The sequence below is a fragment of the Girardinichthys multiradiatus genome, chromosome 12, assembly GCF_021462225.1.
Source record: "Girardinichthys multiradiatus isolate DD_20200921_A chromosome 12, DD_fGirMul_XY1, whole genome shotgun sequence".
NCBI lineage: Eukaryota > Metazoa > Chordata > Actinopteri > Cyprinodontiformes > Goodeidae > Girardinichthys > Girardinichthys multiradiatus.
This window is the reverse complement of record NC_061805.1, coordinates 6,982,512-6,996,936: the sequence shown is the minus strand read 5'-3', so window position 1 is coordinate 6,996,936 and position 14,425 is coordinate 6,982,512. Positions and strand designations below refer to the sequence as shown.

Sequence of the window (14,425 nt, the reverse complement as noted above, 5' to 3'; positions counted from 1 at the left end):
GTAATTTCTCTTTCTGATCATTGCACACTCTTACCTTGGGGTGACTTTGCTGGGACGTCCTCCTGGGAAGATTTGCAGCTGTGTTAAATGATCAAATCCAACTGTGGAAAAACTTTCTCTCTATACAACGATGGACTTCAGGTAGTTGTGGATATGGCCTCATAATTCCCTCTTAGATTGATGGGCAGCCACAGTTGCTTCTCTGATGTCATTGCTGATGTCTTTCTGTCTTTGTGTTGTGTTAACATACACCTGTATGCTGCAGACCAGCAAACTCCAAACACTCCTGCTTTCATGGAGGTGCTCACACTGATGAGGGTCAGTTAATCAGCAGATTTGATAAAAGGCACCTGACTTTTACAGAGAAGAGGCTTCCTTTTTCCAGCCTTTAAAATAAGCTATACTCCTTTAGTCTTTTCCTAACTGTCCTGTTATGGCATGTAGTATTTAACATATGGAAGCAACAATAGTGGACTTTGTTTCCAGGTGTATAATATACTTAAATAAAGAAATTATTAATCCAGAAACTCCAGGACTGAGCTGGTGCCATCAGAGGGAGGATTGAATGAGATCCTTTAAAGGAACCTTATTCAGAGGTGAGGCAACACTGACAACAACCCTGCCTGTTAGAGAAAACAGAAATTCACCATATTTGTATTATTCCTGTGAGTCAGATAGATGTCTGTCTGTTGTCTACTGCAGGAACACCGAACTTGCTGAGACCCAGGCAAACAGGTGAAAGGCGTTTTAGTCAACTTTACCAAGAACATCAGGGAGGAGGTCCTGCTGCTGTTGCACTAATGCATAAGTACAAACACATGACAATAAAACTCAGCTGCTTGCTTGGTGCAGACATGAAGGTTCATTAGTTTACTCTGCACATTGACAACAGAAACAAGTTACACAGACAGGGCCCCACAAGGATGAAACAAAAACAACTTAAATTTATTTTCTGTGTTTTTGGCCATCAAACACATATTTGCATTTTAACCAACACTTTTCCAGCATGTTGTTGGTTTTCCTCCACATTTTTCCCACTGTCACTAAATCTCATGAAATCCCAAAAAAAAAAAAGAACCCAGATGTGTGACACAAAAAACAGAATCTTGGAACTGAAATTGAAGACCTGAAGGTGAAAGTAGTCAAACTGTAGTCAAACTAGCCAGGAAGCAGCCCTCATGAGAATCTGCATCATTGCCTAATGATACAGATGATAATTGATACCTGTGTGGTTCCCACAACAGTTTTCCAATCCGTTCTTTCCAGATATAGACGTGCATTTTCTACCCCCACATCCATGCTCTCACCTCCACACAGCTTCCCAGCTTTCAGTCATCTTAGTTATCATACTGGCCCATCACCAGCATCACATCTGCCAAACAGGCTGTGGCCTTAGCTCACCTGCTGCCAACATAAGAACTGTTCTTCTCCCAGCTGCCACCTTCACAAACATGTACACACACCTTTGACAACCAGCAGCAATAGCTTTTCCTGCTTTTGTCATAATTTAGAAAAGACGTGTCAAAAGCGCGGCCTGAAGGCCATATGCAGAACTAATTTTGTGTGGCCCCAACTACAGTTAAAAAATTACACAGATTTGGGCTGCCAGCACCGGTGGTTTATACATATGGAAACTTTTTTATTTTTAATTAGGGCAAAATTATGACTGAGTAAAATCTTATTACAGTGGAAAATGTTTCTCACCAAGTATTTATCTTTTAGTAACCACGTTTTTGCACTCTCTTTAATTTAATAGAAAATAGGAACACATCTATTTAAGGATTTTTACTCAAAAGCAGGCTTTAAATCATTTTTTAAACTTGGCTAAATACAACAAACCTGACCCAAAGAGTAACCTAAATCATTTTCTTACAGCTGAGAATAATTTATTTTTTATGTTTTTTCAGTCGAGTCCAAAGAATTAGCAAACTGGATGCCTTTCTTTTATGAAGACAAACGTGCAAAACCCTTTTTAATTGTAGGATTTACAATGATTTCCACATTATTTTCCTACCAAAACTATGACTACTTTATTTGCTCAATTAAATCATTGGATGCATAGCTGATTATTGCGCAGGTAAAAAAGTTCATAATATATAGAACTTTTGTTATTTTAGTTTTTTAGAAATAATAATTTTATGGTCTGCAAGTAATTTTGACTTGACAAATTTGGAACATGTAACCAAAAGATTGGAGACCCCTGGTTTAGGACATAGGACTCTGGTCAATACAAATGGTTTCAAATGAAACTTCGGTAGAAGTTGGGAAATCCTAAGAGCAGCTGCAGCTGCTTCCCGGATGTAGGAACGGGCCACTTCTGTACTGCTTCAATCTTTCAGAGATCCATTTTAATCTGCCCACCCTTGTAAACATTCCCAAGAAAGGTTATAGAAGTGGTATGACATTCACAATTTATGCCTTAATGAAAAGAATATTTAAGAGTATCTGGGGGACTTGTCTGTTGTGTCTGTGTTCCTGTGGATCTTTAGAGAAAGTGAGGATACCATCTAGGTAGACAAAGACAAAAGCATTTAGAAAATTGTTGAATAGAGCCTGAAAAACAGCAGCAGCATTAGTTAACCAAAAGGGATCACCATATACTTAAAATGAACTACAGATCTTGAAGGCCATTTTCTATTTGTCACCTTCTTTGATGTGGACAAGATGGTATGCATTGCGCAGGTCATGTTTCACAAAGTGGACAGATTCAAAAGAGATACAAGAGGTAAAGAATATATAATTTTAATAGTGAGTCCCCTATAATCAATCCAGGGTCTGAGCACAAAGAAGTATCCAGCTCCCATGTGAGACAAAGAAGGGCAAATCATACCTGCAGTTACGATGTAAACAGGATGAGCTCCAGGACTCAATGCGAAAGTCGGACCAGTTGGTCACCCTGGCCACAAAAACATAATCCACCTACCAAAAGAGTCTTGTGTATGGAAAACAAAAAATGAAATATTATCATGATCGTTTCCAGGCAATGGAGAGGTTGTGTCTGCTGAGTAATGGTCTTAAGTAAGCTAATATCCAGGACTTAAACAAAAACTGGAGAGGTTAATTCCTGGATTGCAATGTAGCATTGATCAACAAAGTTGATTAATAAGATTTTGTTCTAAACCTGAGTCAATGAAGGATAATACGTGGAAAAAAAATCTGGATTAACACAGGCAGTGGATTTGTAATCTGGGAATTTATTTTTGATGGAAAGCATATGCTACTATCCAAATTCTCACTGACAGGTATGGGCTCTTGAACGGACTGGATAAGTTTCAATGAAATGACCAGGAAAACCACAATAGAGATAGTCTCCAGAAGACATTCTGCATTGCCTTTCTTCTGGGGACAATTTGCATGGATGCAGAAGCCCCCTGCTGGGGCGAAGGAGAACTGATTCTCGCTTTAGTTATGGCAGTACTTCCTGAATTAATAGATTTTGAGGCACGAGGAGGATGGAGATGTCTCTCTCTGGTTTTTTTCTCTGATTTGCTTGTTGATGTGGATTGACACATTAATTAAATCACCTAGTGTCTGTAGCTCGACTCTGCTCGCAGGTTCATCTTAAGGAATTTCACTAAGTGTATTCCAGCTTGACTTGGCCAATATGGTGCAGAATTCAGCTGCCATTTCAGCCACCGATCTGTTCCTCTGTCTGAGATTCCGGAGCTTCTTGGCAGATACTCCATCATTTAGTTTCAGAGAAATTGTTGGTTTAAAAGTCTTTCAAAATTGTCAGTAAACAAATTAACTGTGCTGTCATAATAATAGCTTCTTCCCACCTTAAAGATTTCTCGTGCAGGGAGTCCGATTAAGCATGTGATCTTGCTGGTGTCATCAGAAAAAGAGCAAAGAGATTGGTTGAATACTAGAGTACACTGAAATAGAGAACTGTTATAGTTAGAAAGCTGATAAATACAGACAAGTGTAATTAAAGACACAAGTGAACCAAGTAAGTTTGAGTTGCAAGGGTGAGACAGTCCTCTGCCAGAACAGCGACTTCCTTCTCACAAAGGGAAAAATCCTTGCACCAGCCTTTTATTTACAACTCACATTCCAACAAGCAAAAAGCAGGAATTGGTTCAGCCAATTCTTACAGAGATTTCAACCTAAAAGAGTGGCCAATCCCATATATGGTATAAGCTTGTCATGTCCAGGGAGTGATCCGCTCCAGACTGCATTCCTTAACCTTCCACAAACCCTTTTACACGCTAACAAAAAAAAAAAAAAGAATCATCTTAGCTAGAGTAGAAGTTCAAACATAAACATGATTTAAACTGAGCAATGATAACTTATATAAATTTTTCCATTAAAAACAGTTACCAATCTCCCCCGAAAAAGGCTCCAGAATGGAGGAGACAGCCTCTGGGAGATGGGCAAGGCAGTGGTAGAGGAGGAGGCTTATGGGGAGAAGATGGATTGTTATTAAAAAATCCAGTTGTTATATTGGGAATTTGATTAGATATGTTATTAATGGCATGAACTATGGAAGCTTGTTGTTCAACCAAAGACTGTATGATGGAGTTTTGACGTCCCAGAAGGATTCCTTGTTCAGAAAGAGCTTGTTGCTGGCCAGACTGTTCTGTCATGTTCTAAGATAGAAGACTGCTACAAGCAACAATGACACAACAGTGAAAGGTCAGAAACTGATTTATTGTATAATATGTCAATATGGACAGAGTTTCTGGTTGGCACTAGGCAGGTGAGTGGAGTGGAGGCAGAGGTAAGGATTCTGAACTTGGTTACAAGGAGGGTGGACGGAGGACTGGCCGCAAGAAGGACACAGATCCAGGTAGATATTCTCCACACAGACGCTAGGAACCAAAAGCAAATCACTGGAGTCCAGAACTAGGACACAAAATGATTTGGTTTCTGTCATGGGAGACAAGAGAAGTTTGTTTCAGAGCTTCAAGGAGCAAGGAACACAGAGAGATGAGAGCCTGATTACCACTCATGTAAGCAAAGCAATCTGGCATCTGTTTCAGGAAACCAGCTCCTCTTTAATCTCCTCCTGATGAGTCTTAATGAGCCAAAGTTGCGAAGGCTGCACCTGTCGGTTACACCCTGGAAAGTAGAAGGAGGAGGAGAAAAAACAACCTGCACCCAGCTAAGTGGATATGTCAGCCTTTAGATCTGCTTTTGTGTGAGATTTTATTTACAGAAGTCAAAGAAAAATAGTGTCGCTGTGATTTCCGTTCAATTGCACCTGCTGGGTGAAAGGATACAGCGATGGAGAAGATGACAGGAATCTTCAAGAAGCATATCCGTGGTGCTTTATATCAGAGCGTGGGTGTATGTGTAATGTATATGTGTGTGTGTGAATTTATCTTCTGTTGTATACCTGCAAACATTCTGCTTTGCTTTATTCAGAGAGATTTACTCGTGTTATCTGCAGTTTCTGTTTGTTAGAACGGATAGAATACATATTTATCATAATATGATTATTCACCATGGCACATGCATTGATAAGTGAGATGGATGATTGCTGAGATGTTGTGGTGAATCTCCCTCAATGACCTTGCACTCACTGCCTCTGCATACTGAGCCAGAGACAGCACTGTCAGCTCTTAGCTGCAGCACTGTGATTCATTGGCAAAGGCTTTCCCTCTAGGGGGGCTGTACATTTGCAGCTGGATTGTATTGCTGATTTACCTTATTATTAAGGAAAACATAATTGCATCGTGCTGTATGGTGCATTTGAAAGCAGTTTTCCATTCCCTCACACCGTGCTGCTTCATGAAGATTTAAGAGGCAGGTGGTTTTCACCACAGCAACTATAGAGTCTGAATACCACACCTCTGCTTTGCTTTTAGTATGAGGATATAAAACTGTTGCTTATGGTTACTGTGGTATTGCATCAACTATGAGTCCATCCCTGCCAACACCTGATAATGATTTAACCTTGTGACACCATCTTTTTATTCTTCTAAACAGTAGCATGCTGTAAATAAGCAGATTAGTAGAAAGCAAGGGTTGCCATAATTAGGGCCAACTGTTTCCATAGCTTCAAATACTGTGGTTGGTCAGAAGCACAGAGAAATTGATATTTATTTGGCTTCTCCAGTTAAATTTTCGGTTATTAACAATTAATGTTAACCAGAGTAACATCTGCTCAATGCTGACTATATGCTGAAGATAATATTGTCATTTCAGGGAGGTTGTAATAAGTGTCATGCATCAGATAGCAGGACCTTGATTAATTTTGAACATGCCACTGCCTTTATGACTGAGTAAGAATATCTGAAGACAAACGGGAATTTATCAAGATAAAACTGAGTCAAATCAACCTCCAGTTTTGTATGTATGTACCTAATATTTCTTAGCTATATTTTACAGTGGTTTGCCAAGGTGTTGACACAGCGTGGAACAGCCTGAAAAATACCTTAACCTCTGTCAGTCTAGATGAAGAGGAAGTCTTTTTTCTATTCAAAGTCCAGATATCGGTCTGGGCTTTGTCTAGACCATTCTAACACATGGACACGCTTTGATCTAAACCATTGCAATGTAGCTCAGGCTGTATGTTGCTGTCCTACTGGATGATGAACATTCCCAGTGTTGAGTCGTATACAGCCTCTAACAGGTTTTCTCCCTGTATTGAGCTCTGTCCATTCTTTCATCAACTCTGACCTGCTTCCGTCAGTGCTGAAGAAACCTCTTAGGCCTCTACAGAACAGCTCATTCTATACCAAGATTAAAGTACGCAAAGTCGAAATGTATTTAATAATTAGGTGATTTCTAATCCCAGTTAGTAGCCCTGGATTTTATTTTGCCCTTTTAGATCAAAGGAGACTCATTACATGTGCATATTCATAAAGCTTTGAAAATCAGATATCATTTACAATTAATTTTTTACATTAAAATGCTCTACTTTGTGTTATTAGATATATAATATAAAAACCTGCTAAAATACATTGAAGCTTGTGATTTTAAAGTGAAAAAAATGTGAGGTGTATACATACTTTTGTGGGACACAATATATTGTTTTTGTAAATATGAAACAGTACTTAGTAGCTAGCAGTCATACAGGTGCAGAGATACTTTAAATTCATTGCACATAGCTTTTTTTCTTAGCAAAAGTATATTATGTTCCCATCATTCTTTGTGCTGGAGTAGCTGAATTGAAGTGAATGACAAAGCTCTAACAATACTAAGAGCTTCAGAACCCAGGCTAGGCTGACCTCCAAAACCATAGAAGACACACAGATGTATGCTGTTTTCACAATTGTTTAGCATCTAACCACATCCAGGGCCAAAAATGTTTGAATGAGTGCAGATTCTCACATTGCACTCTAAGACCCTCCCTCTGAAAGCTGCTATGTGCTCCAGGTGAATTCAGACGCTCTAATGAATTGAAATTCTGTGCAGACCGCTTTACCTTCTTGAAATTCACCTTCTTTCATGGGAGGCAGAAGACTGGCCAGTTTTATTATGTGCTCTAAATATGCATGTCGAAGCTACTCTGTGAGACTGGGAGCAAAACTTACAGTGGTTGGTAGCACAGTCAAAGATTTAAAATGGTTAAAAGCACTTTCCATATTCATTTATTTTCCATGTGCACTCAATATATGCAAATTAAAACTTGCAGGACTTATTTTACCTTTCCGTACTTGTCTAAAGTTGGGAAGACTTGTTGTTTTACATGAAAATCAAATAACATAACATTTATGATACTATTAAAATTTATGATACTACTAAAATGTAATTTTACAGTTCGTGTTTTATTATTGAATGTATTTAAAATCTTTCATTGAGCCTCCATGATTTTTCCTTGCAAGTTCGACCTTAATCACAAAATTAAAAAATAGCTCTCTTCTTTGTAACTATTTTTCTCCATCCATGTGTGAGCTCATTGAAATACATTTTCTCTTCAAAATGAAAAAAAACCTCTTGTAAATGTATTAGATTTTTTTTTGTTCTGTCAACCTTAACATCTCACACTGCAATTAATTCTGAGGAAGTTTGCTTCTGATTGAATTTTTTCACTGTAAAATCGTCAATATCTGAGAAAAAAAAGTTTTTTGCTTAAATAAAGTTAAACAGCTTTTTTTTACTGCCTAATATTTGATGACATAGTACCCCAAGATGGTAAAATATGAATTATTTAGAAGTAAAATAAAGAAAAGGAAGTAAAATAAAAACAGTTTTTTATGAAAACCTTTAACCTTTAAACATTAATCTTAAAGCAAACCAAGAGTTTGTCATGAGTAAGTAATGTTTTACACTGTAAAACTTACATTAATTGAGCATAAAACATCTAAAGTTGGACCACTGGGTCACATGACTGTTTTTTTTACCGTCACATCCTTGTTAACTGCTGGAAACATGAAACACTGCCTGTGTATGCATCAGCCTTTTCATATCTTTTTAAGATTGTGAATTGCAGACTGTTTTAGTGCATTGTACATTTTGACCATTCATTCACATGCCTGATATCAAGAAATCAGTGGCGATTGCTCTAAGACTGCAAGGTAAGCTCAGCTTCCCCTAAAATGTCAAAAAGTATGTGATCAAATATATACTGTTGTGTGTACATGTCATTGACTAAATTTGCGCTACAACTAGCTCAACTTTTGTTCAGAAATCAGCTTCTTATCACTGGTAACAACGTGGCTTTCCTCTCACTCATTCCCGAAGCATCACAGTGCTTTAGACAGTGAGTTCAATAGCGAAGGAAAAATGCTGGGCTTTGTCCCGCCCATCGGACGCTCAGCGTTTCTGGGGGTCTATGGGGCAGTGGGCTGGCCTCGGCTGGCCCGGACGTTCAGCTTCTGCATGATGATTGGATGATCTGTCTGAGGCTGAATCCCTTTTTGATTGACAGCGAAATGAGCAAATCAGCAATCTTGAAATTGAGCGTCCCCTCCTTGAAAGACCAGCATCCGCCACTGCAAGAAATATATAAAACAAAATATGAGCAAATGCAGAACTCAGACATCAGTACATAACACAATGACCACCTAAGGTGAAGGCAGAGATAACTTGAATGTGAGATAATGAAATGAATATGGTGTTTGGTATGGCAATTGAGGAAGAAAAAGTCAGAAAAAAATGTTTTCTGAAAAGCAAGAGCTTCTAACACACCGGCACCCTACACAGGGATTTAAAAGCAATCTGTGACTATCTCAGTCTTCTGTGATTTGGCTCAGTGATGTATGGCCGCTTGTAACAAAACTGTAAATTAAAACACAGTCATTCTTCCAGCATTCAATCTGTTTTGGTCAAAATGTCGTTGTGAATACGTCATTAGTCATACAGCTCAAACTCTTCACTCGTCTGCAGTTAGTTTTCCCACATGGTTCTACTCCATCAGGACTGAGTATATTCATTTTGTCCTAATGTAACAATCTCCTTTTTTCATATATAAGGATCAATTGACCATCTGGGAACTACATTCCAGTGCTTTATGAGTGCCCCCAAGTGGTTCGATAATTATTAGTTGTAGTAATCAGAAAGTAGTTCAAGCTGTCAGTTTAACTCTCAGTTTTAAGAGTCTGGCCTGCTGAGATGAGTGGATCTTCATCAACACAGACAGTATGGCCTGGTGTGAGATTGGGTAATGTTATCACTCCCGCGATATTTGAGCTTTGGTTGATTCGAGTAGTGAAAACTGCAGAGGTCATGCAGCAGATGTTTTCAAGATGTCTAAAAAAGTATGTTGTAGCGTGACTTATGAAGTGACCAAATTGTGTATGTTATTGTAGAGCTCTTGAGTGCCTTGTTGCTGAAAAGCGCTATATAAATAAACTTGACTTGACTTGTGTGAAATATGTAATTTAGTGATGCTATCTTATGTTTATTTGGCACTGACACAAAAGGCAGAGATGCAGAAGGGTATTAGGCAGCTGCTTGCTTTACACTTTGCTCTCACTTCGCTGCATCAGCTGGAAACGTCCTCCAAATTCTGCCCTAATTTCCTGAACACTTCATGGAAGTCTGACTATAATGTGTTATATCTTTTATTTAAATACCTAATCTTACTCATCTGATTTCTCAACGTCAGAGCTCATTTATGATTTATATAAAGTGTTTGGTGCACTGTAGTGTTCTTTTCAGAGAAAAAGCTGAGCACAAGTGAAAACCTTGACAGACTTTTCACTTAAAGAAAAAAAGGAAAAAAGTATGGGGGAAAAAAACAGTTATCTGACACTTTTATAAAAGTTAACTTTCTTTAGCTGGACAGGGTAGGTCAACAGCACTTCTGTTGCAAGTTGAAAAAGCTCTTATGTACAAAACATCTTTTTGACTTTGAAGAAAACCAGCCTCCTTTGCAGGAGTTGAGGAGAAATGTGGCACCAAGGTTGTTAGGCGTATAAAACTTTCTAAAGTGCAAGTGTTAACTTTTGCACTTAAGTAAACCTCACGCAACAGTAAAGAACGCTACCTTACATGTTAAAAATTGAGAGAAATGTGCATTGTCCTTCATGGACTGCCAAAATGTTACTCTCTGAGTTTTCATTCACTACTCATTGGTTACTCATTCATTTCCATTCAAGTGTGTGTGTGTGTGTGGAGGGGGTATATCCTGCAGTGTTTTCCATTTAAGAGGAGCTTGTTCGAAGATCGTTTTTCAGCATTAGATTTAACAAATTTAGCTTGTACGAGAAGGATGACTTATTGGTCTGAACAGAAGTTTTAAATAGCTGAAGGAGGTTATTGAACGGCTTATGGTGTTGATGAGAAACCAAAAGACGCAGACATCAAATGTAGGTATTTAATTCTCAATAGGATCACATCTCTGGCAGTACTGCAATGTGGCCTTTGAAGGGTCAGTTAACAGACCTAATGCTGCTACTACTAATGATGTACTGAATAAAGAAAAGTGTAAAAGAAGATAAGCTTTTTTTTTTAAGAAAATTATAATTTCTTAATCAAAACAAAATGTACAAAATGATGTTTTGCACTTCCAGCTTTAAATGTCTATATATTTTTTTTTAATAAACATGAAAATGCAGGTTAAAGGTTTACATATGTTGGATTTTGCATTATGGTTTTATATGCTAGTTGACTGGTTGCAGAACAGTTCGACTGGGTGTGTAACTGGAAGCAGTTTGAAACTTGGGATCTTAGCAGATGGCTAGAAGGTCCATCCATCTGTTACTGTATTTTAAGAGCTGGGTTAGATAAACTGAGTCGGCCTTCCTGATAAAATTAACCTCTTGGGAGATAGTTAGCTTTTCCACAGGGAAAAGTATTATTTCTTTCTTATTTTAACAAACTGCCATTTATGCTATTTATTTGGTTTTCTCCGGTAACGTGAGCTTATTATTTTCATCACTGTTTTCCCTTTATCGCCTCAAACTATCCTGTATAGAATACATCTGCATAGTCCCCTAAACATGCTAAATTGTGTCTCTGTAATCACTAATGCTAAAGCTAAACCTCTGCTTTTTAAAGAGAACTTAGAGGGGTGTCCAAATAGTGCTGCAGCCGCTATTGTCTGTAGCTAAACCGTTAAGTCCCCATGTGACATCATCACAACTATTGTGAGTCTATATCTGCTTAAGGTAGTCCATTACTCTGTGATAGCTAGTTAACACAACATTAATAATCAATTGTCCAGAATGTTGTTGATTTCTAATTCAGCAAATTATTAATAAAATATTATTTCCTTAAAATAATATTTTATTTTCCCTTCTGCTTTGCATTGTGAACTGGTGGTTTGAACACATACCAATTGTTGCTCTTATTTAATTTAAAGCTAATTTTGCCTCATTCCAAATTCCTCAAAACAGACCTTGGTTCTTACATATTCATATACACACTGATCTGTGGAATCCCTGCATCAATTTAGTTAGTGATTTGAGTTTTATGCTTTTATGGCTGTTTTTTAAGTTGTAGTTTATTAGCTTTTGTTATTCTTTTCATTTTTACTTAGTCATTTAGTTGAATGTTAATGCCCTAGTTAAAGGGTTTGTTGACTAAGGTATTTTAACTGGAAGTTGATGTTTTTTGTTAGTAAATTCTTGTATTCTGGAGAGAAGTTATTTGTGTATTCTGTATGTGTGTAGAGCTTGAAAACGTCAGTGTGTGAATTCACTCCTTCGTCTATGGTTCTTCAATACCAAATCAAATCAAAATATTCATAGAGTGCTTTACATACCATATGGCAATCAAGTCATTAAAAAAAAGTAGTAAACAATAACAACACAATAAAAAAACAATAAAATAAATGACAAACGGCAAAAGACAATGCAAGGACTGGCTTACTGATCATGCTCTCTTGAGTTAATAGCCAGTGTAAAAAGTTGAGTTTTTGAAAGAGATTTAAATTCATTAAGAGTTCTGGCAGACCTCACAGAAAGATGGAGACCATTGCAGAGCTGCAGTTGAAAAGGCTTTGTCTCCTCAAGTCACAAATGGAGGTCTTGGAACAACCAGGATCGTTTGAACATAGGATCTCAGAGCTCTACCAGGATGATAACTATGTAGGAGCTCAGAAAGATAAGGAGTTGCCAGACCATTTAAACATTTCAAAACTAAAAGTAAAATTTTATAAACAATTCTAAAAGAAACAGTCAGTCAGTGAAGAGAAAGCAATATTAGGGTAATTTGTTCACAGCTCGTCCTGTCTCCGTTAATAGGCGGGCAGCAAACCTTTGGACCACACAGAGACAGTGGAGAAGACACTGGTTAATCCCACTATAAAGGGAGTTGCTTTACTCCAGTCTAGAAAAGACAAAAGCATGGATGACACTTTCAAGGGCATAACGAGGAAAATAAGGCTTGACTTTGCTAATTAGCCTTAGAAGATAAAAGTTAGGCCAGGCTACTGCACTGAACTGTCTGTCAAATTTGAAGTTATGAAAAAGAACCTGGAGATTCCTTATAAAAGGACTGCCTGATGAGGCCAAGTAGCCAGCAGCAGTACTGCATACTGTCAGCAGGTATGTTTTCTCAAACCCAGTGACCTCTGTTTTATTTTAATTTAAGCTAAGTAAGTTCAGCTTTATCCATATTTTACCATCATGTAAGCACTTCTGCAGATTTTCAATAAACTATGCTCCACCAGATTATGAAGGTTAATAAATGTGGATGTCATCTGCATAACAATAAAGTAGAATTTGATTTTTTTTTAAATGGACCCCAGTGAAAGAAAACTGTCCAAGTTGGACAGAAAAACTCCAATCTGACAAGTAGGACTGAAACCATTTAAGTACTGTGTCCTTCACAGAGAATTAAAAAGAGTTCGAGGCTTGCTCATATTCTCAAACACCAAATTATAAATAAACTGGGTTTTAGCATTTTTGACAGCAGCCTGATACGCAGTTAAACTGTTTTCTTCAACATTTCCAAAGACATTTGAGGCCTTTACTTCTTCCATTTTCATTTGGCAGGTGTGTCTAAGACAACACTGCACCAGGCAGGTATTCATAAAACAATAACTGACAGAAACTGATTACTGTTTGGCTTTTAATTCATAATATTCAGGTTATGCAGGTTTTCAACAGATCTTTCTGTTACTGCACAAGTAGTCACATTCTATACTGCATTAATTCCATCCTTAAAATACGTAATCCAAACAAATTTGTGCTGGAATATTCTAATTCCTTTGTTACGGTGTCCAAATTTCTCACTGCAATGTCTTTAGCTGAAGCCAAAATACTGTTTTGGAAATTTGTTTTATTCTTTCCTGGTTTGTTTGGGTTCAACCCAGAAGGAGAAATGTAGTGAAGTTTTCTCAAGATAACTAGAACTCTGTCCTGGCCGTTTAGTATGGATTATGTAGTTTATAAATGGTGCTTAAATGGGATGCATTTGCATACGTGTAGCTTATGAAAGCCCTGTAGAAGCACAAACATTAAATAACTTAGTCCAATGCACAATAATACTGAGTGATTAAACTGAATGGAGGACAAGAAGTACTGATTTTTGCACCAATTACAACAATTTTGCCAGCTCAAAAATTATTTTCCTTCAAGAAAATAGTTTTGCCCTGTGATGGACTGGTGACCTGTCCAGGGTGTACCCCGCCTCTCGCCCATAGACTGCTGGAGATAGGCACCAGCTTCCCCGCGACCCACTATGGAATAAGCGGTAGAAAATGACTGACTGACTGAAAATAGTTTTTTTCATGTGAAACAAAATGTTGTTATCTCCCAATCATGAATAAATATGCTGAGTTTGGTTTTGTGTGATAAAATATTTTTCTCTATATTTCGAGAAAACCACATGAAAAATAGTAATTCTAAATAGAAAGGTTAGCCAAATTGACTGTTTTTCTTGTGTTTTTCTATAGAATAAATATTTTGTAAGACTTTTAAACATTTTGGAAGTGTTGTAGAATGCTGAAAATATTCTTATTTCTATATAGTCCTGCCACTGAAAAGCAATTGAAGTTCAGGATGACCCAATCCAGTGTTTTTTACCGAATACCGATCCGAGCTAATACTGAGTCGCAGTTTATTCCTTGATTAAACTTATTAAAATC

General features: G+C 37.6%; 1 protein-coding gene across 1 annotated transcript in view; it reads left to right on the top strand.

Moving 5' to 3' along the window:
• Positions 1 to 14,425, top strand: part of galnt9 (polypeptide N-acetylgalactosaminyltransferase 9) — a 173,367-nt gene that overhangs the window by 89,018 nt on the left and 69,924 nt on the right. The window lies entirely within an intron of this gene.